A 25,498-nucleotide genomic window follows, 5' to 3' on the forward strand; every position below is an offset into this window, starting at 1 on the left:
GAGCGGTAACACCCCCCCCGGAACCCCCCCGCGGCAGCCCGTGGGGCCGGGTAAGGCGGGAATGGTACAGTCCGGGGGAAGCCCCCTGGAGCGGCGGCGTGGGGGGGGGCTCGGCTTGGGCGTCCCTGAGGGGCTGGAGGGGGGCGCGGGGTCCCTGAGGGCCGGAGGAGCTCTGAGCGGGGGTCCCTCAAGGCTGGGGGGACTGCGAGAGGGGAGATCCCTTAGGGCTGGAGAGAGCTGTGAGCGGGGATCCTTCAGGGCTGGGGGGGCTGTGAGCGAGGATCCGTCAAGGCTGGGGGCACGGTGGCGAGAGGTTCCTGAGAGCTGGGGGGGGTTTGTGAGGGGGGTCCTTCAGGGATAGGGGTTTGTGAGGGGGGTCCTTCAGGGATGGAGGTTTGTGAGGGGGGTCCCTCAGGGATGGAGGTGTGTGAGGGGGGTCCCTCAGGGCTGGGGGTTTGTGAGGGGGTCGCTCAGGGATGAGGGTTTGTGCGGGGGGTCCCTCAGGGCTGGGGGTTTGTGAGGGGGTCCCTCAGGGATGGAGGTTTGTGAGGGGGTCCCTCAGGGATGGAGGTGTGTGAGGAGGGTCCCTCAGGGCTGGGGGTTTGTGAGGGGGTCGCTCAGGGATGAGGGTTTGTGAGGGGGGTCCCTCAGGGCTGGGGGTTTGTGAGGGGGTCGCTCAGTGATGAGGGTTTGTAAGGGGATCCCTCAGGGCTGGTGGCACGGTGCAGGAGCTCCCTCAGGGCTGGGGGTTCCTTCAGGGCTGGTGAGGCTGTGAGGAGAGTCCCTCAGCTCACGGGTGAGAAGCATTATGGGGATGTTGCATTATGGGGATGTCACACTGCAAGGGGGGACCCCCACAAGGCTGGGAGAGCCCCTCAGGGCCGGTGGGCTGTGAGAGTCCCTCACAGCATGAGGGGCACTGTGGGGGTCTCACAGAGTGAGGGACATTGTGGAGGGATCCCCACAAGCCTGGGGACCCTCATGCAGGAGGGCTGTGGTGCCCAGGTGCTTCTGACAGGCTCCAGCCTTCCTACCTGTCCTCCCTCCTGCATCCAGCAAAAATCCTGAGACCTTCTTGTCCCGCCTGTGGATCCCCAGCGTTTCAGGGACCATCACATCTACCCTGGCCAGTGCAGCTCCATTTCTCCTACTCTGAGGCAGTGCCTGAGTTCTGCTCCTTGTGGTTCTTGCTGGGGTTCTGCCTTGTGAGCTGGTGAATACAGCAAGGACCAGGCTGCCCTTGCTCTGGGCTTCTTAGTGTGGCTGGTATTGTGCTCCTGTGAGTTATTTACTAAAGTTGAGGTTCGTGTTATTATTTTTTCCCACATGATGTCCTTTCCTGCTCAAAAAACATCGGGGTCTTTACCAACAATTTTACCTGTGTGGTGATGGTACCTTAATGCTGCCAGGCTAATGCCCCGTTACGCTGATCCAAACCCAAACAATTTGGAGCCTGAAGGGGCTGGAAATGGTTCAAATGGTATTAAGGATTCACAGAGATGCTGAGAAGCACTTTAGATAAGCTGTTCTGTTGCTGTGTGTGTGTGTTAAAATCCAAGCACTGACCAGTTTCTGACCTCTTGTTGCTTTTATGTGAGTCTGATAGACCACGTGCGTTGATACCATGGTATGATAACTTTCAAGTGCCTGGGTTTCTTGTGCTGCCAGCCTCACATGTGTGTGAAGAAGATTAAGTAACTTTGTTTCCTGAGAGGAGTGTCACATGCAGGTGATTATCTGAGATATTTCTGTTCTCATGGAGAAATAAATCTATGATATCCGAGATAGTAACATCTTGGAACGTGGGTTGGCGGGTTTTATCAAGTACTGAGTAATCTTAAACTCGTTTCTATGCAGAAATAGCACCAGAAATGAACCACAGTCTGATTATGTGATGATGGGGAGAGAGATTTGTCTCCCCCTGACAAATCCCTTAATTCACCTACCATCTGAGAGCCCAGTTGTTATCATGCAGTGTTATCTGTACCCACTCAGGCCTTTGGGATGCCTCTGCTTTTCCATTTCTCATTCCAGAAATGGAAGTTTGCATGGGTTCAGCTCGGTGTTCAGGGATTCTGGAGCTGGGATAGTTGCCTGCCTTCATTGAGCAAATTTTTCCAGCAGCTCAGCTGTGGTACAGACAGTTCTTGAACTTCTTGCTGTTGTGTTGCAGAAGGGAAGTCCAGAGCAGTTTTCTGGAATCCTCTGGTTTTTCAAGTGGGGACTGTTAGCTCTCGTGTTTGTTTACACGTGAGGATGGATTTTGGCAGTTGTCAAGTCAGAGCAAAAGCAGCAAATGCTGGGAATAAGGAAAACATGATTGTTGAATTCCCTTCACTTAGGCTGGCTCTCAATGATACATGGCAAAATTGGAGGTTGGTTTGTGTGCTGTTCAGATGGCCTGGGAAAGATATCATCATCATCATCATCATCATCATCATCATCATCATCATCATCATCTTCCCTTGAATATTTGTGGATCTCTGGCACTGTTTAGCTGATGAGTTGGATGTTGTTGATGCATTCCCAAGTTTTGTTTGCCCATGGGGAGCCAGAGTCCTTCCTGAGCCTGCTTCCCACGGCCATTAATTCTTGAAATGCCCTGACACCTTCAGCTTCAGTTTTTAGTGTCTCTCTCCTTCTGGTCATGTATATTTTGTGTGTATTTGTTGTTTTTCCCTTCCAGTCTCTGTTGCCTGGTTTTTTTCTCCTTGCTCTTTGGCTCCTGTCGCCTCTCCCAGTTGCCTTGCCTGTTTTCCCAGGGCATTGCTCCTGCTGCCCCCAGCAATGTTTTCACCAGGCTGGGGATTGCAGCTAACCACAGATGTTACCTGTTTGATGCCAAGACCACAGCAGCCCTTTGTGAATTGGTTCCTGCTCCAGAGACAATTTTTCTGCTTTGGAGACCCCACAGGAGCAGTGAACTGGAAGGGACCTCGTGGTCATTGGCTCCTGTCTCATCACCAGAGATTTTTCCTGCAATCTGTGCTAAATACCTTTATTTTTTGAGAAGGAGCAGACTGTGAACATTTTGAAGCTGCTCCTAACTCTGGGTGGAGTATTTGGTGTTAGTCCTAATGAGCAAAACCCCCAACAAGCAAAATATTGGGGGTTTTTTGTTGTTTACATGTGAAAAAGACAAGTGTAACTCATAGGCTTGTTTGGAATATGCTGCTCTATACTGAAAACACAAAAAAAAAAAAAATCTCTGCTGCTGTGTGGTTTGGCAGTGGGGAAAGCATTCCCATGGGATTTGGGGGATGCAGCTGGGGCCTCCAGTTGTCTCCTACAACCTGTACTGACACAGGCTGTGCTTGCTGGGCTAAAGCCAGCACGGGGCTGTGAGCTGCAGTTGTGGGGCTGCAATCCTCAAAAGCAGAGTTTTCTCCTTGGAGAACACTTGGAAGTGCTGCTCACTGGGGCTCTCCGTGCTTGAGTTTGGCTCTTGCAGCTCAGCTGCACATGCAAATCCTGGTGGTGGATGCTGCCTGAGAAGAGGTGCAAAGCCAGTTTGAGGTTTTGGGGTTTGTTTAGGAAGGATAAAGACAGAAACATCTGCAGCTCATCCATCCCCGGGCTGCCTGGGTGTAGGAAGCCTGACCCACCAGGTAAATTGATGCTATTACAGCACTTGCAGGGCCAGTTTTGAAGTGCAAATTGAAATCCCGTTTCTGTGAAGTCGTTGCTGTTTGTTAATTGGTGCCTGTTACCGGCAGGAGCAGTTTAGAGGTCTGACTAATCCATCTGGGATGAAAGAGGGCAGGTTTAGGTTACATTTTAGGAAAGAATTCTTTGCTGGGAGGGTGGTGAGGCCCTGGCACAGGGTGCCCAGAGAAGCTGTGGCTGCCCCTGGATCCCTGGAAATGTCCAAGGCCAGGCTGGACAGGGCTTGGCTCAACCTGGGATGGTGGAAAGTGTCCCTGCCCATGGCAGGGGGTGGAATTGGGATGAGCTTTAATGTCCCTCCCAACCCAAACCATGCTGGGATTTGATGATCTGTCCCTGCTAATTGGTGGTAAATGGATAATGGCTTCTCAGGGCTCTGTTGACATAACCAATAACTCTACAAAGTGATCTGTTCCTCAAGGGTAAAATTGAGTGAAATACAGAACATTGAGACTTATAAATCAATCAGATCAATCCTGGATGGTTTTTTTTGTGTGGGACAGAACCCTAAACCTCCAAACCAGCAGTTCACCTGCAGCCACTAATGGCCATAAGGACTATTTTAAAGCACATATTCTTAATGAGTCTCAGATTTTCTGCTCTTACACTCAGCTTCTTAAATGACTGGAATCTTGTTGCCTGGAGTCTGTGTTTTCTCTGCTGTCCTCTGCCCTCCCCTTTTCCTGTGAATTTTGGTGCATTAAGAAAATGTGCCACTTTTCTAATGCAAATGTCTGTGGTATCAGAACATGGGATTAACCCATGGATTCTAAGAAACACTTTTCAAGTTTCTTCTAACAGGAAATGTTAAGAACATTCCCCAGTGCAAAAGTAACATTTTTATTCCCCTGCTTTGCACAGTGCCCAGCTGCTTGGTCTTTTACCTGTCTTGTCTCATAAAATGCTTTCTCTTATGGTTCAAAATACTTCCAGGTATCTTCTCATCTGACTTCAGTCTTAGGGACAGTGACAGTGCAGGCAGCCTGAGGTTTGTTTTCCTTCCTGTTGTGTTTTGGTACCAGCATTGCCTGAAGTGTGGGCTCCAACATCTGCCTCTGGATGAGCTGTTTTCCTGTTCAGTGTAACAAAGTCATCTCAAATCTGTGCTGGAATATTTGGCATCCATGGATTCATGTGGAAGTGAGTTCTATTTGTTGAAAGGCCACAGTGCCACAGAGCAGGAAGTGCATTGCTCTGCCCATGCACTGCCTTCCTCAGGGAATGCTTTTTGACAGGTTGGGTACTTTGTAAATCCAGACAAAGAAATGATGAATTCAAATTTGGACACTTAATGTGAAAATTGGCTTCTCTGCTTATTAAAACAATATAATTAAAACCATCCACCATCCTCCATTACTGTCCCATCAACACATCTCCATTTCCAACCTTTGGGGCCTGGATTTGATGGAATTGAGCATGTCACTGAACGTGGGAAAAGCTTCTTTTATCTTTCCCCCCTCTCTTTATGTAGCGCCTCCACACCGTGCGTAACGCGGGAGCGCTCGGGGCTGGGATTCGTGCACGTCTCTCAGCGCTTCTATTACGGGCACGAGGAAGTCATTATGCTGCAGGTCTGCTCTGGGGAGGCACTCGGTGGGAAGTGATGTGTTCTGGGTTGTGTTGGTGGGGAGTGGAGTGGAGGATATGCTGGGGAGTGCTGCTGACACGCAGATGATGCCTGGAAAAGGTTGGCGTGGAAGCGTTGGAGCTTGTGATGAGAAGAAGCTGCCAAACAAGTGGGGAGCCTCTGAGTTGAGAGCAGAACCTAAATATATAAAGAAATGCTGTGAGCCTCTTTCTGAGGGGTCTGGAAAGTCTAAGCAGAGCAGTCTTGAATTCCCTTTCTGTTTGCAGGGAAACTTTTAAGGGTCTGCAAGTAAAATCGGTCTGAAACCTTTGATATAAGTTGGATCAACCTGGGATGGGGAAAATGTCCCTGCTCATGGCAGGGGGTGGAATGGGATGAGCTTTAAGGTCCCTCCCAAGCTAAACCATCACACATCAAAGCTGTGATGTGTGACCAGAAGTCAGAACTGTAGGATCTTATCTTCCTCATTTAGAGGTAATTTGCTGATCATTTGATACAGGAACCCATTGACTCCCAGAAATGCATTGTACATCTAATAATACGTGTCAGGGAATAGGTTAGCATCGTTCTCAGATAATTAATAAAGATAGCACTTCCATAGCAAATAGGAAGGAAAAAAAACCCAACCCGTGCATTGTTTAGCTAAGATATTTCTTTCCTTAGGCATCTCTTCTGGGAAGACCTTGGTGCTTCTAAATGAATCTGCCGCCTACCTTGTGTACCATCATTTTAATGTGGGGATTGAGGAGGAGCCAACTATTGGAAAAGCAGCCAGAGATGGATGCCCTGGAAAGGTGCCACTAATTACTGTGGCAGCTGACAATTAGCTGTTAAGCCTTTCCTTGCAAAGTTCTCAACGGTGCATCCCGAAACAAAAACAAGGACCTGGAGAAAGGGGAGAGCTGTCCTTGTACTGATTTTGTGGGGTGATTGTTAAAAGCAGAAGGTGGAGCTGATTCTGAGGCGGTTCCCTTCCAGCAGAGCAAGTCAGATTTGATGGACCCAGAAGCATTTTGGTTTTTTTGCTGCTGGGCTCTGCAAACTTCTTGCACTCCTTACCTTTAAAATAGGTTTGAGGCTGTCATTTCTTCACAGGGAAAGCTGTAAATTACTAACATCTTCAAAGTGTCATTGTTGATGTGAATCTGAGAATTTTTAACAAAAATCAAGATGTAATAAAAAAAGATTCAAAGAAATCCTGCAGTTGGTTTCTTGCATTTGCCTCCAGGGTTCTTCTGACTCTGTTTTTACTTTGTGGCAATGATGAATAGCAGGAAGCCTTTTGCCAGTGTCTCAAGGGTGTAGTTAGTTAGGAGTAACGATTGAGCTGGAGCTGGCAGGTACCTCAAGGTTTTTGTACACAAGCTGATCTCCCTCCATCCCTCAGGGATCAGACCTACTCTTTCTCTGGAAATGACTTTTACATCGTTGGGACAACGATGATTTTGATTAGAAAGGCCAAGCTAGAGAATTATTTCTCCCTTTTCAAATGAGATGTTGGGGAAGATGTTTTGGCGTGCATGGAGTATTTCACTGAGCTTGTGTTTGTTGAGCTCAGGTGGCAATGCCAGGAGCATCTCCATGGGTACTTTACAGCAGCATGAGCCAGGCTTTGCTCTGACTTGTGTCTCTGTGTAATTCCTTGGCCTTGGAAGGAGTGACCTGGAACGTGCACACAGATCTGGCTCCTGTTTCTGTGCATCTCTGATCTCTGCTGCGTGCGCCGACACGCGAGCCCCGGCTCCCAGCAGCTCTCCCTGGGACACAGAGTGGCAGCTGCTTGACAAATGCAATGGAGCAAGTGTTAGAAAAAGAACCAAAGCGAATTGCCTCTCCTCAGAATTGATTAAAGCAGGAGCAGTATTTGGAATGCTTCTTGTGTGCTCCGTGTTCCTGTGCAGGGGAGTCTCTCTTGGACACGTTGCTGTCCCTCTACCTATTCTTAGCCTGTTTACCAAAAGCTGTTGTATGTGCATGAAGAGATCTCCCTGTTCATGCTGTTTGTGTGTTTATGTGGAGTCTTTTGAGGAGAGAGGGAATTATGTCCTTTTCTGTCACCTCCTCCTCCTTCTGCTCAGGATATACAGGTTAACGTTTCCATAGTATCTGAGTGCACGGCAGAGTGTCTGTGAGGCAGGGAGGTACTGCCTGGTTACTTGTTGACACTGACCTTTGAATTTGAGATTTGTGACACGGGTGAACTGATTTCACAGCCTGCTGCTAGAAGGGGTGGCCCTGGTCCCTCTCTTTCAGGTGATGTCTCAGTGAAGTAATTCAGTTTGAAAATCCAACAGCAAACTGCTTGAGGGATTTTTGGTGGGAGATGGAGAATCCCCTTAGTGGTAAGGGGGCACAAGGCAAGGGCTGGTTTCATGCTGGAGTGTCCTTGGAGGGGGATCAGAGAATAGTTTAGATTGGAAAAGCACTTGGAGATCATGGAGTCCAACCCTGCCACTGCCCCATGTCCCCAAGTGCCACATCCACAGGGCTGTTAAATCCCTCCAGGGATGGAGACTCCACCCCTGCCCTGGGCAGCTGTGCCAGGGCTGCACAGCCCTTTCAGTGAAGAAATTCCTTGTTATCCAACCTGAGCCTGCCCTGGCCATTCCTCTCATCCTGTCCCTGTTCCTGGGAGCAGAGCTCGATCCCACCTGGCTTCCCTGTCCCATCAGGGAATTCCAGAGAGGGAAAAGTTCCCCCCTGAGCCTCCTTTTCTCCAGGCTGAGCCCCTTTCCCAGCTCCCTCAGCCCTCCTGGTGCTCCAGCTCCTTCCTCAGCTCCATTCCCTTCCCTGGACAGCTCCAGCCCCTCAATGTCCTTCTTGTCCCAGAGCTGTCCCCAGCACTGGAGGTGCCCCAGCAGTGCCCTGGCCCTGCTGGCCACCCTAGAGTTGGGACAAGACAGATGCCACCGGTCTCTTTGCCTGCCTTGGGCGCACCTGGGCTCATGGCCACCTGCCTGTGGGCCACCTCCTCCAGGTCCTTTTCCACCCAGCAGCTTTCCAGCCCCTTTCCCTGGCAGTCCTAGGAATAACTGAGCTTGGGCAGGTGAGAAATGGGTGGTGGGACAGTGCCACAGCCACTGTGCTGTGTCAGGGAGCTGTCCCAGCACCCTTTTCTCTTCCCTGCAGCCCCAGGGTGTGCTCCCTTTATCTTTCCTGCACTCTCTTCTCTTCCCTGCAGCCCCAGGGTGTGCTCAGGATGATTTAATGAAGCACAGGGAACTCTGTTCTAGGTGAACACGCTGAATGGACAAGAATAGTTGGCTGTTGGATATGACTATGAAGGTCACCAGAATCAGATGCTCATTTTTCAGCTCCTGGGTGCAGCAGAGCTTTGTGCTGACACAGGCACTTCCTGTCAATGGGGCTGGAGTGGCACTGAGAGAAGAAAATGCCACTGGAAAAATGTGTATTGGGTACAAATTTGTCAGACTTTGAGGCTTCTTTTTGTTGCCTGACTCTTTATTCCGATGTCTCTTTGTTATGAATTCTACTTTTCTGTTTTGAGAAGTGAAATTAATAATGTCCCTTACTTCCTGTCCAGTGGGAAGGAATGTCTTCATGCTGGCCCAAGCTGAGCTGCAGATGAGACCTGTTTTGGGAACTGTTCTGCAAAAGCAGAGGAAGAAGAAACAAACAGTTCTGAATTCTCTTTGAAATGCAATTTTAATGGTTCCTTGGTAATTCATGCAATTATTTAATCGGCTGCACCATCCCTGGGATTATTATTCTTCCCAGGTAATAACTGGAGCAGTAAAGATATCTTGTAAATTGAAAAAAAAAAAAAACCAAAAAAATTGGCATATGTTGTTTGCAGTACTGCGTTTTAGTAATTGTTTGAAATGACCTTTTGGAATCTCAGAGAGAAAATTTGTTTGCTTGACTTTCTCCCAGATCAGCTCCTGGCAATCTTGATATAGAGCAAAATGGAGTTGTTTTGAGTTTTTTAATTACATTCTGACAGCAAAGCCTGTTTTTCTGTGTACATTACTGGTTTTTTTTTTTTCTTTTTTAAAGGTTAAGCTCTGTTTGACAGGAGTTCCATAGATGAAGTTTTTGAAACTTTTTGGTGTGGTTGTTTGCCTGGATTTTTTTAAGCCAGAATTGCTTATCCTGGGTATTATTACAAAATAAATATTTATTTATTTCTTAATTGAAGGAGAAAATTCTCGCTGTATTTTTGAATGTCTAGAGATGTGATGATGAAAGGTCTGTGGGTTTTTTGTTGGTTTCATTTGTGGGTTTGCTTTGGGTTTGTGTTATTTTGCTTTTTTTTTTGTCTTTTTCAGCTTTAGAGGTTGTAATGTGATGAGATCATAGAACCTTGTCAGGTTTAGGGAAAGAAAAAAAAGGATTATAATTTTTTTCTACCAAGTTCTAGCAGAGCTGTTGTGAAATCTGGTTCCTCAATGCCACTGGGCTGTGGTCAGAGCCCACTGTGGGTTTGGTTTATAGGAAAATGTCCAATATCTGAGGGCCTTGCTCCACACCAACTCTGTGTGGAACCTGCTCTTTTCATGGATGAGACCAATGATTCTTCCCTTTTCCCTTTTGAAAATTCTGGCTTTTTTTCCACTTTAAAATCTGACAACCCTCAGAGAGCGAAGGGTCAGAAAAACACATTGTGTGAAATCTCTCAGCATTCAAGTTTTCACATGAGAGCCCATTGCTCTTTGTGTTTGCTGGAGCTGCACTTGTTGAGGCTGTGAGAGCCTGGTCCTTCAGAAACACCAAAGGAAACTCTGGGAGAGCCGTGCCAAGGAGCAGGTGCTGCAAAATTCAGCTTCTGCCAACTCTGGAGAAAATTGCACTGATGGAGATCAGCATCTCTCAAGGGAAAATGAAATCTCAAAATGAGTGTCCAAGCTGGAAGTAGACAACAGATGCCAGAAATACGTCCAGTAGCTCAGTTTGGAGTTTCCCTTCCTCTCAGGCTGATCCCTCAAGGCAGCTTGGTGTCCCCAAGGACTGGAACCTGGAGTTGTTCCCACAGGGGACAGAAATGACAGGAAGAATCAAATGGGACCCAGCCACAATCAGCTGGAGCTGAGTGAGCAGCAGCTGAGTGATTTCAGCCTCCTCATCAGGCTGGTTTTGCACATCCTGACTTGAAAAAGTAGGTTTTTCATCCTTGGATCTGAATAGACAAACCTGAGGGGCTCCATATTTCCTGCTAAATTCCAGATAAGATCTTTTACTGCTTGAACTTGCAAAGCAGTTTAGGTGTGTGCTTCCCTGCTCCTGCAAAGAGCTTGATCCACCCCTTCATTTAGATGAGCTTGTTTGCAATGAACAATGTTCCTCAAGCTGTGAATACAAAAATGGTTTAGCTTTAAAAAAAAAAAAAAAAAGAAAAGAAAAAAACCCCTCCCCTGCAAACAGATGATGTAATGCCCAAGCTCCAAGTTTAAACAGTAGCTAATTTGCCAGGGGATAAACCAGGGTGAAATCTGTCAGGCTTCCCAATTTCCCACATTCACCAGAGCTTTGTTCTTTCTGCTTTCAAATGCAGGGTACATTTGTGTGTCCACACTGTGTGGTTTCCTTCAGCTTCTGCAGCCAAAGAGTTTGTCCAGGGGCAAGAGAAAATGTTGCTGTGAACCTTTTGTTGCCATAAACCTTGATATGCATCTTTTTGGTTTTAAGTTTTACTTTGTGACTGAATTAAAATCCCGAGCCACCCCTTTGATGAGCTGCAGCACAGGGTTATTTATTGTTGACTCTTTGCAGGCACGTTCCTTTGGCCAAGCAAGATTCACTCCCTGCAAGGTCCCTGGGGCACTGCTGGCTGGGAGACTCAGCTGGTTTGGGCTGCCTGTGGATTGTTTACTTGCTGTTTGGACTCTCCTCTCCCAGCCAGTTTTGTACAAAACAAGGAACACTTAGTTTTCACACATTTAAAAAAAAAAAAAAATTATATGAGCAGCTTTCTCTGCTGGTGGCAGCTCTGGTCTGTGTAGTGCTTGGTGTCTGCTGACAGGAGGGGATTTTGGGTGGGGAAGAGGGAGGTTTGGATCACACTCCTCCTCCTCCTCCTCCTCCTCCTCCTCCCTGGGATGCTCTGTTTATTGGAATTCTTCACTGACCTCTTCCTTTAATCCTCAACTTTGGCACCATTTCCCAGGGCTCGTGGTGTAAGCACAGGGCTTTGCCAGCCAGCAGGATGAACAGGGTTAGAGACATCCAGGATTTGCAGTGTCTGCCTGTGCTGGTGGAGGAGGGAAAGATGTGACACAAGAAATTGAAGTGACACTTAAAGGAATTGCTTCCATCTTCTCTGGCTTTTTCTATCAAAAAGCAAAAAATGCCATCTTCAAACTTGGAGCAGCTTCATTTTAAAAGCTGTCCCAGTGTGGGGTGAGCCTGTTTTGGGGATGTCATTACCCAGCCTGGCATGTGGGGTGGATTCAGCAGTTTTTTCTTGCTCTGAGCAGCGCTGGCTGAAAGCTCTGAGGGCTCCTTGTGCTGACGCTGCACTGGAGCACTTGGGGAGAGATCCCATCTGTGAGAGCATCTGACTCACAGCACTGAGATCTGCTGGGATGTGCTGCTTTCAAACAGCTGGATTTCAAAATCTCACCAAAATTGTGTGAGGGGTGGGAAGCTGAGGGGCTCTCCTGCAGCTGATGGTTTATTTTTTTCTATGGTTGAAAACTAAGAGTAGTGAACCACTTGCAGTTTATGGTGGAGTTGTGCTTGATCTGTTCTGTTTATTATAATTTTATTCCCCACACTCTTCTTGCTGGTTTGACTCCTTCCTCTTTGGCATTGTTTTCACCTAAATCCTTTTCCTCAGAATTTCCCTGCTCCCTGCCAGCTGTGGAGCAGCTGGGAAGACACCAGAAAACACAAATTGCTCTGAAGGGCTGCTCAGAGGGGGCACAGCTTGGCCATGGAGCCTGGATTCAGCTGGAGCTCCTCGGATGGGCTGCACCAGCCCATCTCCAGCAGCGGTGGGGATGTGCTGAGGAGCTGTGGGCTGCACACAAGGAGCCTTTTGTTTGCTTGCCTTAGCAACCCTGCCTCTCTGAAAGCTGAGATGTTCTCACTCCCGGGAATGAATGCTGGGTGTTTCTCGGGAAGCAGGCTTGCTTTGGGAGGCTGATCTCAGTAAATTGGTCTTTCTATCCCTAACCCCCTTTTTTTTTTTTAATAATAGGAGGTCTCCATCCCAAAGAAGTCTGGTTATCTGGTGTTTTTCCCCCAGGCAGACTCTCATCTCTGTTGTATCTGTTCTGGTGGGCACAATGTGCTGAATTTCAATAAACTGTAGTTGTAGTATTTGCTAAATATCTGTCAAATATTGACTTAGTCTGTAGGGTGAGCTGACTAAGCTGAAATTAATGGTGTAATTCCAGCTTGTTTGGCACAGGTATGGAGCCAGCTTCATTGCAGATGGCAGAGGAAATTAAGATTTTACCTTGACTGCAGCTCAAGGGGATGGGAGAGAGAAGCCTTGGGCTTATATGGCAGTAAGGAAAGACTTGGTGGAGACAGAGAGGGGGAGTGTTTGTGAAGATACTGAGGGTGATAAAAACTCTTCCCAATGAATGAGGTCATAAGACAAAAATTGAGGTGGTGTTGTTAATTGTGTGCTATTACAGATGTCATGAAATGATCTTCCACATTCTGGTCCCTTGCCATACCCCTGGGATAATTTTTCAAAATCTACTGAAAATGAGATCCAAAAACAAAAAAAAGAGACAATCTGGCTGGTTGAGGTTTTGGCACAGATCTACAGCCTCAGTGCTGATATCTGCTGGCTTTGTGCAGGTGAACAACTCCACGTGTTCCTGAGGTGCTGCTGCAAAATGACAAAGCCCTGACACCTCCAAACAGGCAAAGAAATGGAGATGCAAGGAGGTGTCTGAAGGGATCCAAGTGATCCAAAAGAGCTGATGGCAGAACTGGAGCTAAACCACACAGCTTCCCTCGTGTTTCAGAGCCTGTCCTTCAAACTCCTGGGAAGCTTGTGGGTTTTTGAGGTTATTTTTGAAAGGTTTGTTGCTGGCATAAATGAATCTTGGAATTCAAAACAATAAAGATGCACCTTTGGGGCCAGTCCTGCTTGAGTGACTGCAGGGATCTTGGGGCTGGTGCAGCGAATCTGATGGAATTTTATGTGAAAGGAGAGCTCATGAGTTGGTTTGGGGTTTTTTCAACACCTTTTTTCTCTTCACCCCTTAACTCTTTGCTGCAGGTAGTAAGAGCTCCATTGTAACTTTCAGTTTTATGGGAGCTTTGTGCCTCCAATCGATTGGTTCCTGGCTGATCTTCAATAGCCCAAAGAGCAAATGTAATGCAGCAAATTCATTATATGCTAAAATATTTATTGTGTTACTGTAAAGGTCATTGATAGCAGTGGAGGCTCAGTAAGATGCAGCCCTGAATCTTTCCAAAGATGGGATCTGTCACCACTCTCTGAGAGCAACTAAAAAGTACCTGGAATAACTCAGCCCATGCTTTTGGAGGTGTTTGGACCTTGTGTAGGTTAATAAATGACTCGTGCTGCATCTGAAAGTGAACAGCTGTGTTTAATTTTGTCATGTGTACTCCACAGGCAGATGTGGAGGGCAGAGCAAGAAGGGAATCTTAGTTTAACCTTGTCCCTTTTGGCTTGATTTAAGTAATTTACAGTGTTGTATAATAAAATCTGCACATCTGATTTCTATTCTGGTTGTAGTAGTCTGGAATTGTCAGTAATGCCCAAAGGTATTTTTGCTCCTACCTGTGTAGGAGTGAATTCTTTGTTGCCCAACATCACCTAGAAAGGTCACAATGAAAAGGCTTCCTGGCAATGAGCTGAACCCCAGAATGAAATATTTAATAAATGGATTTGGGGCTGGGAGGAACCTCTCAAACCCTTTCCAGAGGTGCAGGAGAGGTGGTGCTGTGTGACTGCTCCCACACAGAGCCCTGCATGCCGTGGGATCCATTACTGACCTATTTGCTGGTAGTTTTAGCATCTGCCTGGGATTAGTTCAGCCAGCTGATCCCCAATTCTGTGCTATAATGGTGTGTCTTTAAGCATGGCTTAGATGATTGGATACTGAGGAGCATTTTGGAGTCTGGCCTTGCAAATACAGCTTGTTAATTGAAGCTGTGCTCGCCGGCAAAGCTGCCTTTTAAAGTTCTGCTGTCTGTCCTCCCCATGATGTTCCAGCCCCTCTGGTTTCTCATTGACTGCAGCCTGCCCCTCCCTCTGCTGGCCCGCGCATTTGTCACCTGTGGCCACTCCTCTGCCTGCGAGGGGCTCTTCCCTCATCACACCGAGAGTTTTCCTAATCGGGAGTGAGCGCTGAAGGGGCTGAGTTCATTGCTCAGGCTCTTTGCCTGAGTGTGCCTTTCAGGCAGCTGCAGTGAGCTTCAACAGCTTCGTCTGTCATGAGCAGACAGAGCTCTAGATAATCTAGCAAATCTCTTGATTATGAGGGTGGAAAATAATATGCTTTGATTTACAGATGTTGCTGCACAAAAAGTGCTTCTGTGAATTCTCTGAATGGCAATATCTGGGTGCTTTTGGCATCCTCAGGCTTTGAGTGCATCCATTTTCTGAACATATCCTGAATTCTGCACACTTGTCTGGACACATGTTTTACACACAAGCAGACAATTAATTATTTTTCAGTAGCATTTTAAGCCAAGTTCAGGGACTACATTGGGTCAAGGGCCTTGAAGTTTTTCAGTAAAAAAGACAAAGGATGGTGGAGGCTGTTGCCTTGTGGCTGATTACAGCCAGGTTGAAAACAGCAAGGGGGACAAAGCATATTTTTCATTAATCCTCAAAACACCTTTTCCTTTCCTCCAGGAAATTGTGGACAATCTTGAAAGCATTTTCTAGTGTCCCCAGCATTCTCACAGGATGTCTGATGCAGCAGGCACAGAGGTCTGACCTCTGGTGCCAGAGGTGTGCAGCTGTGCTGCAGCTACACCAGCAGCAGGAGCATTGCAGGTGTTTCTGAAGGGCTTTGAAATATTTCCTCCTTTTGGGCACACCAGCTCTCTTGGTTATGGACTGACTGACAGATCTGCAGAAGATTAGGAAGTGTTTTTTCACAGCCCCTGGGGGCTGTGGTAAGCTGGAAGAAAGAGCTCCTGTGGTCTCTCCCGGCTGTGTGGCAGAGCAGTTTGTGACATGCTCAGATTGAATCTAAGCTCAGTTCTTGTTTGTGGGGTTTAGTTGTAATCTCGGTTTGCTGTGCAGCCTCACTGTGCTTTCAGTGGGAGGATAGAAATACACTTGTTCTGGTTGCAAGAGCTCCTGAATTTATGGTGTTAGCTGCTTTTCTGCTGAAGGTGAGGACAGCATTCATCTGGGAGACATTTAGGTGGGGACTTTTTTCTACAGATCTGCGTGGTGATCAAGTTACTTCATTTTTTGCCCCTCCTTTCTCGAGGTCTGCTTTAGAACCAGCAGAGAAAACCACCCCTTTTCCTAAGCAGACATCTTGAACCAATGTGATTTTCTGTGCTCCAGCAGTGCCTGCTGCTCATGCTGGCTGCAGAGAGAGCCAGTCCAGCTGGTTCAGGTGTGCTGGGAATTGCTTGTGGCCAGCACTCCTGAGTGAAAACGGCCAAACCTTGGCTGCTGGGTGGGTTTGTACAAACTCCTCACAGCTGCAACTTCCTCCTGCTTGGAAAAAAGAAGAGCTGATGTGGCCACTGGATCTGATTATACCCCACGGTAGCAGGTCTGAGGTTTGAAGAGTATCTGTGACATTTTAGTGAGAGGCATTTTGGAGTGGTTCAAATATCAATGAGGAAAGCTGAAATGCTTTGTTTCACTCTCATGACCCTGGGAATATTGACCAGTTTGTCAGCTGGGATCCATCTGCCAAGTGTGAAAAATGCCAATCACTTGTTTTGAAAATTTTAAAAGTTTCATATAAAAATAGTAATATAATTAGAGTAATAATAATTTGGACAATTTGAATTAGGACAATATGAGACAATGGAGACAAAGAGTTATGGATGTCTGGGTACCTTTTTCTGGGCAAAATAAGCCCGAAAAAGGACACATTAGCAAAGGACTAACTTTTAAAAACAACAACCTGTTGCATATTCATACACTTCATACATGATGCATAAATTCCATTCAAACACAGGATTCTGTCTGGTCATCCTCAGCTTCTTCCTCTGAATCCTGACAGCACCTTCAGGGTGGGAAGAAGTTCATTTCTTCTGATAAGAGGGCAATAAATTCATTTTCTCTGAAAGATTCAGGTGTCCTGTGGCTGCTAATTCGCTGCAAGTCTTTTCTTTAAAAAAAGTATCCTACATAGCATGGTTTCTATTTTAGCATTTTTTATAATCTAAAACTCTATTTACCACACTACTTAAGAGAATGAATCCAACATTACTTTCTAATACAACACATATAATATTCATTTGAATATTTGCCAAAAGCCAATCATAAAATGTGCATTTTTCACCCAAGGAAAGGTCCAGCTGGATGGGATGATGTCCTGGTACCAAAGGAGGGAATGAGACAGGACATGGCTCCTTTTCCCAGTGATTTTTGTATCTCTGCTCAGATGTGCGTTGCTGGAGGAAATCACACTGAAAACGACCACAGAGCTTTCTGTTTTAACTCCCTAACTTGAGCCTGGATCGTACAAAGCAAACCCTCCGAGCCTGTGAAGGGGTTTTTGTGGAGGAATAAAGCTCATTGTCAGCTGCCGTGTTCAGACCCTTGGGAAATTGTGACCATTGTCTGGGCTATTATTGCTTAATAAAAGCTTTGCATTTCCTCATTCAGAGCCTTGAAAATCTGGTTCTGTGCTTTTAAAAATAACTCAGCGTGAGCCACAATTGGGAGCATTCACAGAGGAAATTCTTCAGCCATTTAAAACAAAGTGAAGGGAGGGGAAAAAAAAAGCTCTCCTTAAAGTGCTTTTACTTATCCATGAAGGGTGAGTGGTGAAGAGTGAGTGTGTCCCAGCCGTGCTTCCACTGTCTGGATGGAGCACACAGGCTCTGCTCCTACTCCTGTTTGCTTCCAGCCTCCCAGGATTTTGGGTCTAGTGCTATCCCAGCTGGGGAACCCGGGCTGGACATGCTGGATGAATCCTCTTGGGATGCTGGATTTCTTGTGGATGAGCACCTCAGGCCAGGTGGGACCTGCAGTCGCTGGTGGGGTTGATGCTCTTTGTGCTTGATGCAGAAAAAGGCTAGAAAATGGTTTTCCTTCTTTGGCCACACCAGAAAAGGTCATTTCAGGTAAAATGAGATGTTGTCATGTGCTGAAGGATGTGCAGGATTTTGGGCACCAACTCTGCAGGCTCTGTGGGGAAGGGGGCAGAGGAGGGGGTGCTGTGGGTTCCTCACCCCAAAATTGGATTCCCAGTAGTTTTTACTCTCCTCATTTGTCCTGGGAAATTATTACCCAGCACAGAAGCCCTGAACTATTTTGCAGATCTGCTTTGGAGGCTTGTTTCTTTCCCTCTGTGTGTTCTTGGGTTTATTTTCCTTCTGGTGTGGAAGTAATTATGTTACTTGTTTCTTAAGTTTTGGCTCCGACTAAGAAGAGGAATGTACTCAGGTTTTTTATGTTGTGGTGGTGTTTTTTCTTCCCCCAGTGCAGTTTCTGCTGTTAAAATATTCTGGACAGCAGTTGCTGCCCACGTAGAGCACACAAATGTGTGTTTAGTGGTTACAAGACATGCTTGCTCTGGGTGTGCCTCGTTGTTTTGTGCAGTGCCAGTCTCTGCCCACATGATTGGCCATCATTTATCATTGCCATCAAGCTGGGGAGATATAATTTACATTAGCAATTAGTGCTCTGTGCAGGCCAGAATTAGCTACACTGGCTCTTGATTTGGAAAGTTTTCTCTTGGAGCTGTGCGTTTGTCAGGATAGAGACCAGGGTGTGAGGAGGGGATGGCACTGGGCTACTGCAGGGTTGCCAAAGACACTTGGTAGTGAAGAAAGCTGATGGCTGGGACATTGCCTGGGTTTTATTTGTGATTGGAAATGAATTATAGCAGAAAATGCCTCTTCCATGCCTCAGTTTCTCCACCAAAAACTGAATGCTGCATGATTTGCCCGAGTGTATTCATTAGCAGGAATTACTTTCCTCCCTCTCCCTGTCTCCTGGAGCAGCTGTGATGTGCACAGGGATGTGTGGGGACAAGACACAGCCCTGCAGTAGCTGAATTCTGTCACACCATTGTGTAGTTTGGTGCTGCTTGAAATTTTATAGGTCATGTGCACCATTAAAATGATTTCCATGCCTGTGTTTGGAGAATCTGCTGTGCCCACTTTCGTTTCTATCCACATGACCGATCCAGGGCCATATGTTAAGAATATAACTGCTTTTAATTTATTTATTTTTTTAAAAAATCCATTGGTGTCTAAATCCATCTAATAAAAATGCAGACTGGAGCTCTTTAATGAGGCGTAAGTCAGTCCAGGCTCTCTTTTTTTATAAGACAAAACCACCTCACACACTGCCTTCTTTTTCTATGGACTTGTGCTTTGCATTTCTACACATTCATCATAGCATGAAGCCTCTGACAAAAGGAAATAAGAAAAGATGGTTTAAGAGACCGTTTTGCTGTGCATAAACCTGAACCTTTGCAAAGGGAAAACCCTGGGCTTCAGCAAGTGAACTGCATGAGGCTGTGTGATGACAGAAAGGAGAAATAAAAATTATAGTGCTGAGTAAGTTTAGTGTAGTTGTGAATTGTACAGCAAAGAACAGGAGCTCTTAGGAAGAGAAATATTTCCAGAGTTGCTCCTTGCCTTTGCAAAATTACAAAATTTGCAAAGGCAATAGGAAGTGGCTTTGGGAGGAAATGGCTTTGCTGCAGGAACAGCAGAGAAATAAAAATTACAATGCTCAGTAAGTTTAGTGTAGTTGTGAATTGTACAGCAAAGAACAGGAGCTCTTAGGAAGGGAAATATTTCCAGTTTTGCTTTGCAAAATCACAAAATTCAATTGATGGTTGGAAGTTTTTTGCCACCAAAAATCTTCATTTGCTGGTTAAGCCAGTGGTCAGGGCCATGAGCAGCAGCATTTGGGTGGAGGCTGGGGGTGTGTGGCTGTCTCTGATTTTGGGGGCTTTGGGAGGAAATGGCTTTGCTGCAGGAACAGCAGAGAAATAAAAATTACAATGCTGGGTAAGTTTAGTGTAGTTGTGAATTGTACAGCAAAGAACAGGAGCTCTTAGGAAGGGAAATATTTCCAGTTTTGCTTTGCAAAATCACAAAATTCAATTGATGGTTGGAAGTTCTTTGCCACCAAAAAATCTTCATTTGCTGGTTAAGCCATTGGTCAAGGCCGTGAGCAGCAGCATTTGGGTGGAGGCTGGGGGTGTGTGGCTGCCTCTGATTTTGGGGGCTTTGGGAGGAAATGGCTTTGCTGCAGGAACAGCTCAGCTCAGCTGCTTGCTGAGGTCCTGTGGCTGTGGTTTGACAGCTGAAGTCAGAGCACAGCTGTGAAATCGGACTCTGCTCACACATGGTTGTGGCTGGCTGTGAAATCCTCCGTGGTTCTGGCAGTGACAGCGCCCAGCCTCACACAGCTGGTCCAGAGTGGGGAAAAAAGGAGATTTGCTGGTTTTGGAAGGGCCTCATCCTTCTCTCATTGCTCGTGGTTGGTCCTGCATGGTCGGTGTGGTGACAAGGCCCAAGTTGGGGTCTCAGTCTCCTTTTGCTAGAGAGGACCCAAAACTTGCTTTACCAGGTTTATGGAGCAAGGGAAGGAGGAGAAGGGAGTCTTAGCAACTCCAAGCTGTGATCCAGGACTGAAAGCCAGAGGTTCTTGGGGCTTCTGCTGGTCAGAGTGACCCCAAGATGAGTTAGAAAGTCTCTTTTCCCAGCCTGGAGATCAAAGAAGGAGTCAGAACTCTTCTATTCTCATTCTCAAGGTTGTTTATTGCTCCTTATCTATAAAATTCTTTCTCCTGTCCAGCTGAGGTCCGCTCAGCAAGACAGTCCAGGCACTCTGCCTGCCCCCAGGGTGGTGTTATCTTTTTATGCTAAAAACTACCTGTACATTATTTACAATAACTTCCCAATACCTATCACCTGTATTAGACAGTGAGCTTCTACTCTAAACCAATCCAAAAGTGCCACCATCACAGCAGAAGATGGAGGCCAAGAAGAAGAAGAAGGAGAAAGGCTGGACATGTCCAGATCCCTCCATCTTGCCTCCTGAACCCCCATTCTAAAATCCCCAAAAATCTATTTTTCACCCTGTGATAAATTCAGTATTATTCTGCTTAATTTGTCATGGCTTGCAGATCTTCATCTAAGGTTGGTAACTTGCTCCACGGGTCATAATCAAAACCAGAGGGATTTTGGGCTCTGTGCCAGGGTCTCTGAGCCCCCTGGCAGGGGTCTTGGCAGTCCAGGACAGCCAGAGGGATGTCCTGAGGTTTTGTATATAGAACAATAGATCTGTAAGACAGAACATGAAGAAGATGTTGATGACTTTTCTGAAATGCTGGCCCACAAGAAAAGTTTCTGAGAGAAGGTAGTCAGGGCTGTGGTTTTTAATTTAAAAAAAAATCTTTCTACAGGCAGTCAAACTTTCAGATTTAGCAAGACTTTGCATAACAGGAGGTGCTTTGTTGACAGGCTGCACATTCACTTGTAGTCACAGGAGCACAATGATAAATTATTTAATTATAGATACCCAAAGAAGCGAACCAGGCGCCCGCTGGGCTGTGTTGTCCCTCTGCTTCCCCACTTTGCACGGTTTCTTTCTGGCTGATTCCCAAAATCCAGCTGTTGGCAGCAGTGGTCTCACAGTTATTAATATTAATTAGCAAAGTTCTGCTCTGTGAGTGTTCCTGCACGCACACAAAGTGCTCAGCTCCTCAGCTGTGTAACGAGCGCGTGCTCAGCCTCGTTGTTAATTAGCAGCATCCCTCCAAGGACCTGTGCTCCTCCTGGGGGTGGAAGTTTGGTGTGGAGCTGCCTGTGGTAGTCAGAGCCAGTCCCTGCTGGGACTCACGTGCCATAGCTGGGTTGTCAGCTTTTTGCCCTTTGTTTTAATCTCAGCTTCTCCTCTGTGCATTCTCCTCGCTAAGCAGCACGGTTGCTAAGGTTAGTTTCTTTTCAGGTTTGCCATTAGAACCTTGTTTTAATCAGTGCTGACAAAATCCTGGCTGGATCTGTGCTCCAGGTAGGGGTGAGATTTAAGTGTTCTTCAGAAAGCTTTCATGCTCCAGGAACATGGTGCTCCTTGTGCTGACAGCAGTTTTGTGTCTCTGCCTCTTAATAACCATCCTGTAGTAACACCTTCTTCCTTGATTTGCAAAACAGCTCCATTCCAAGAAGAAATTTCCTCCTGAAAATGTGGAAGTGCGGTTTGTTCTTGGCAAATCCAGCTGGGGCTTTATCATGGCTCTGATTTAATATCCTTGGTGATGGAATGCTCCTGTTGTGGGGGAAACATCTCTGAGAGGTGATTCTCTTTACAGAAGAACATTCCCCTCTTATTTTTTTTTAACACTGAAGGCAATAGAAAGGAAGAAGCTGATAAATAATATGACTATAAGTGAGAACCAAATTATACTTTAATTTTTATGGATGTTCATGATAGAAAAGCAATGTGAGATCAGGAGGTCTTTCCAGAAGAGGAGGGTTGCTCTTAAATATCTCTGCTTTGTCCCTGGGTTTATGTGTTCAGTATCATCCAGAAAACTCTTGGTTTTGCATTTGATTGTAATTTGCATTTAGATTGGCTGCCTGAAGGGAGTCTCTTGCGAGGGGAGATGGGGCTATGTGGCTCCAGTCTCTTGCAGATCTGGCTGGAAGTAATGGCATTTACATAAAAACCATTAGCTCTGTTATTGATAAACATGAAAGACATCCATTTCATTTAATTTTTTTGATGAAGAGCTTTTAATATAAGCACACAATAGCACCGAGGTAGTAACATTCCTGCCCCCCATCCCTCTGTACTGACCTCTTGTTTTAAGGGCAAGCTTTGATTGGGATTTTGTTGGTGGAGAGATGGGAAGTTATCTCTATTCCAATTTACTGGAGTAGCCAGTTGTTGTGCTACATTGTGGGGAATTATTTAATGCTCATTTTAAGAGGTGTCTCTATTAATTGAACGGGGATTTAATGTCTCCCTGAAGCACAGTTGGTCTGTGTGTGATGTATACCAACGTGTACGGCTGGCAATTCCATGGATAATCTTTTCCTTAATCAAAATGGGTTTAAGCAGAACTTCAGTGGCGCCTCATTAAGGGGATAAAGTGTGTTGGAACAACAAATATATTAAAGGGAACTTCTTTGGTGCACTCCAGATCAGAGCCCGTGCAACCCTTCAGCACAGTGTCTGCATAAACATTTGTTCCCTTTCGTGTGTAATGGTGCTTTGGGGATCAGGACGTGGCACAAAGAGCTGTGATTCACTGCCTCTGGAGGAACTGGCTTTGGGAAGCTCTTGCTGCTGCTCTCATGTATAAATACTTTGCTTTTCTCCTGGGCTGCCTCAGGTCTGACCTCAGCAGCCTCCAAAGGCAGCCGGTGCTGCGGTTGTTTTCAAGCATCACAGCATTTGCTTGGGAGACCTTGCTGGGAGCTTTGCAGGTGCTTGGAGTTCTTGACCTCGGAGCTGGGGAGGTGAGGGTGTCTGTTCTGCATTGATGACCTGGCCTGCTTCTTTGTCAGGACCCAGGACATCCCTCTGGCTGTCCTGGACTGCCAAGATCCCTGCCAGGGGGCTCAGAGACCCTGGCACAGAGCCCAAAATCCCTCTGGTTTTGATTATGACCCGTGGAGCAAGTTACCAACCTTAGATGAAGATCTGCAAGCCACGACAAATTAAGTAGAATGATAGTGAATTTATCATGGGGTGAAAAATAGATTTTTGGGGTTTTTAGAATGGGGGTTCAGGGGGCAAGATGGAGGGTTCTGGGCATGTCCAGCCTTTCTCCTTCTTCTTCTTGGCCTCCATCTTCTGCTGTGATGGTGGCACTTTTGGATTGGTTTAGAGTAGAAGCTCACTGTCCAACACAGGTGATAGGGATTGGGAAGTGATTGTAAATATTGTACAGGTGGTTTTTAGTATAAAGACATAACACCACCCTGGGGCAGGCAGAGTGCCTGGAACTGTCCTGCTGGATGGACCTCAGCAGGACAGGAGAAAGAATTTTATAGATAAAGAACAATAAACAACTTTGAGACTGAGAAATGAAGACCTCTGACTCCTTCTTCAAGCACCAGGCTGGGAAAAGAGACTTTTGAACTCTTCTTGGGGTCACTCTGCCAAGCTAGAGATCCTGATACTTCTTGATGTAAAAAACTTGTTAAAATTTTTTTGGGTCACTTTATCAATATTTACAGCTCTTTTTTTCCTCTCTAACAGGCTCCAGACAGATGAGTAGAGAGCTGGCTGCAGGAGAGGGGCAGATTCCAGTTTGCCAGCTGCTCACCGTGTACAGTGAGTACCTTCATATTTCAGGAATAAAACTTTCTGTAGTGCCTGATGTCAGCCTCAAATTGCCTCCATTGGGGCTCAGCATTAAGTCTGCATGCTTGCACAGTGTTCTCCTAAAAGTACAAACTTCCTTGGCTTAACTCTTGTTTTGGGAGAAGTGTGCTCCAGCTCCTTTTAGCCGAAGTGATAAATTGTGTCCTCATCCTACTTCCAATAGTGGCAGAGCAGAGAACTGCTGCAATTCTGCTCAGGGCTGTGGGGAATCAACACTAAAGGTGTCACCTTGAGGCTTCCTGTGCTGCAGGATCAGGAGTGGAAATGCTCCCCAGAGCTGTTCCAGCCTTGTTGGAGGTGTTGGAGCTGAGTGAGGAGGGTGGATGAGGTTCCAGCCACGGCACATGCCGGGGTTGCTCATAAATGAGTGCTATGAAATCAGCCAAATGAGGCTTGGCTTGACTGGTGGGTGGAAAAGAGCAGGAATAAACCACTGGAAAGCATTGTCCAGTTCATGGTAAGGATGGCAGGTTTGCCCTGAAAGTGGAGGAGAAAATCTTTATTTCATGGGGAATTTTTACACATTAAAATGTCTTGCATGCGTGTTAATGAGCTGTAATAACGAGCCTGTGCTTTATGAGGTGTCTGCAAACATCTTAGAACTCACAACTGTGAGGGAGTAAATACTCCAGCTAGTAAATTCTGAGTAATTGGAATGTCTTGGCCCATGTGGTGCAGTGGTGTGGCCAGACTGAAATAGGGAATTGCCTCTGAAAGCCAGGAGGATGCTCTAGCACAGGCTGTAAAATTCAGGTGAGTGTGGGAGCTGCAGCAATTGAGTTTATTGTGACAGTCCTAGCAGGTGATTCCCTAAGGATAACGTGGGATGATGAATCTTGAAACTGAAAGTGTTTGTTAACAAAAGTCAAGGATGAAATAATGCATTTAGAGACTGGGTTGTGTCATCAGGTTGGTGTGGATGTATCCGGGGGGCAGGGCAGAGAATTCCTGTGCTTCTGGGAAAGAAGGCAAAGAGAGACAAACTTATTTGTGGATTCCTCATTTTTCCCACATCCAGCCAGTACATGCAGGGTGTCCTGGGCTCGGGTGTCTATTCCTGTGTATTGCAGCATTTCTCCTTGTACTTCTGGATCCAGGAAATCTTTGTGCCCTGCCACACACAGCAGGGACTCCCCTCAGCTGGAACACAGCTCCTGTGAAAAATTCCACCGTGAATAACAAAGCTGGGAGTAGCAGTGGGGGCACGTGAAGGACAAACCACGCCGGTATCGACCAACGGTGCCAGGGCCCTCATCGACAGCTCTGATCCCAGGCTGTGCTCTGAGCCACATCTGCTGACTTGAGGAGCTGCAGTCAGTCAATACCATTGAATTCTCCTTCTCTTTTGCATATCTTAAGGAGGAGGAAGTCTCAGGCTGACAGCTCTGTGCAGTTGCACAAGGCCAGGGCTGCACAGCTTTCCCTCAGCATCAGGATCTCTAGCTTGGCAGAGTGACCCCAAGATGAGTTAGAAAGTCTCTTTTCCCAGCCTGGTGCTTGAAGAAGGAGTCAGAGCTCTTCATTTTTCAGTCTCAAAGTTGTTTATTGTTCCTTATCTATAAAATTCTTTCTCCTGTCCTGCTGAGGTCCATCCAGCAGGGCAGTTCCAGGCACTCTGCCAGCCCCTGGGGTGGTGTTATGTCTTTATACTAAAAACCACCTGTACAATATTTACAATCACTTCCCAATCCCTATCACCTGTGTTAGACAGTGAGCTTCTACTCTAAACCAATCCCAAAGTGCCACCATCACAGCAGAAGATGGAGGCCAAGAAGAAGAAGGAGAAAGGC

General features: G+C 46.5%; 1 protein-coding gene across 7 annotated transcripts in view; it reads left to right on the top strand.

Moving 5' to 3' along the window:
- Positions 1 to 25,498, top strand: part of EXTL3 (exostosin like glycosyltransferase 3) — a 150,171-nt gene that overhangs the window by 21,105 nt on the left and 103,568 nt on the right. For 5 of the 7 annotated variants that reach the window (XM_077176476.1, XM_077176478.1, XM_077176474.1 and 2 more), the window contains exon 2: positions 23,583 to 23,657. The exons of the other annotated variants lie outside the window; for them this stretch is intronic. The gene's annotated coding sequence lies outside the window, so the exon portion shown is untranslated. The remainder of the gene's footprint in view (positions 1 to 23,582; positions 23,658 to 25,498) is intronic. 7 annotated transcript variants of the gene reach the window in all.

This window comes from Agelaius phoeniceus, chromosome 3 (assembly GCF_051311805.1).
Source record: "Agelaius phoeniceus isolate bAgePho1 chromosome 3, bAgePho1.hap1, whole genome shotgun sequence".
NCBI lineage: Eukaryota > Metazoa > Chordata > Aves > Passeriformes > Icteridae > Agelaius > Agelaius phoeniceus.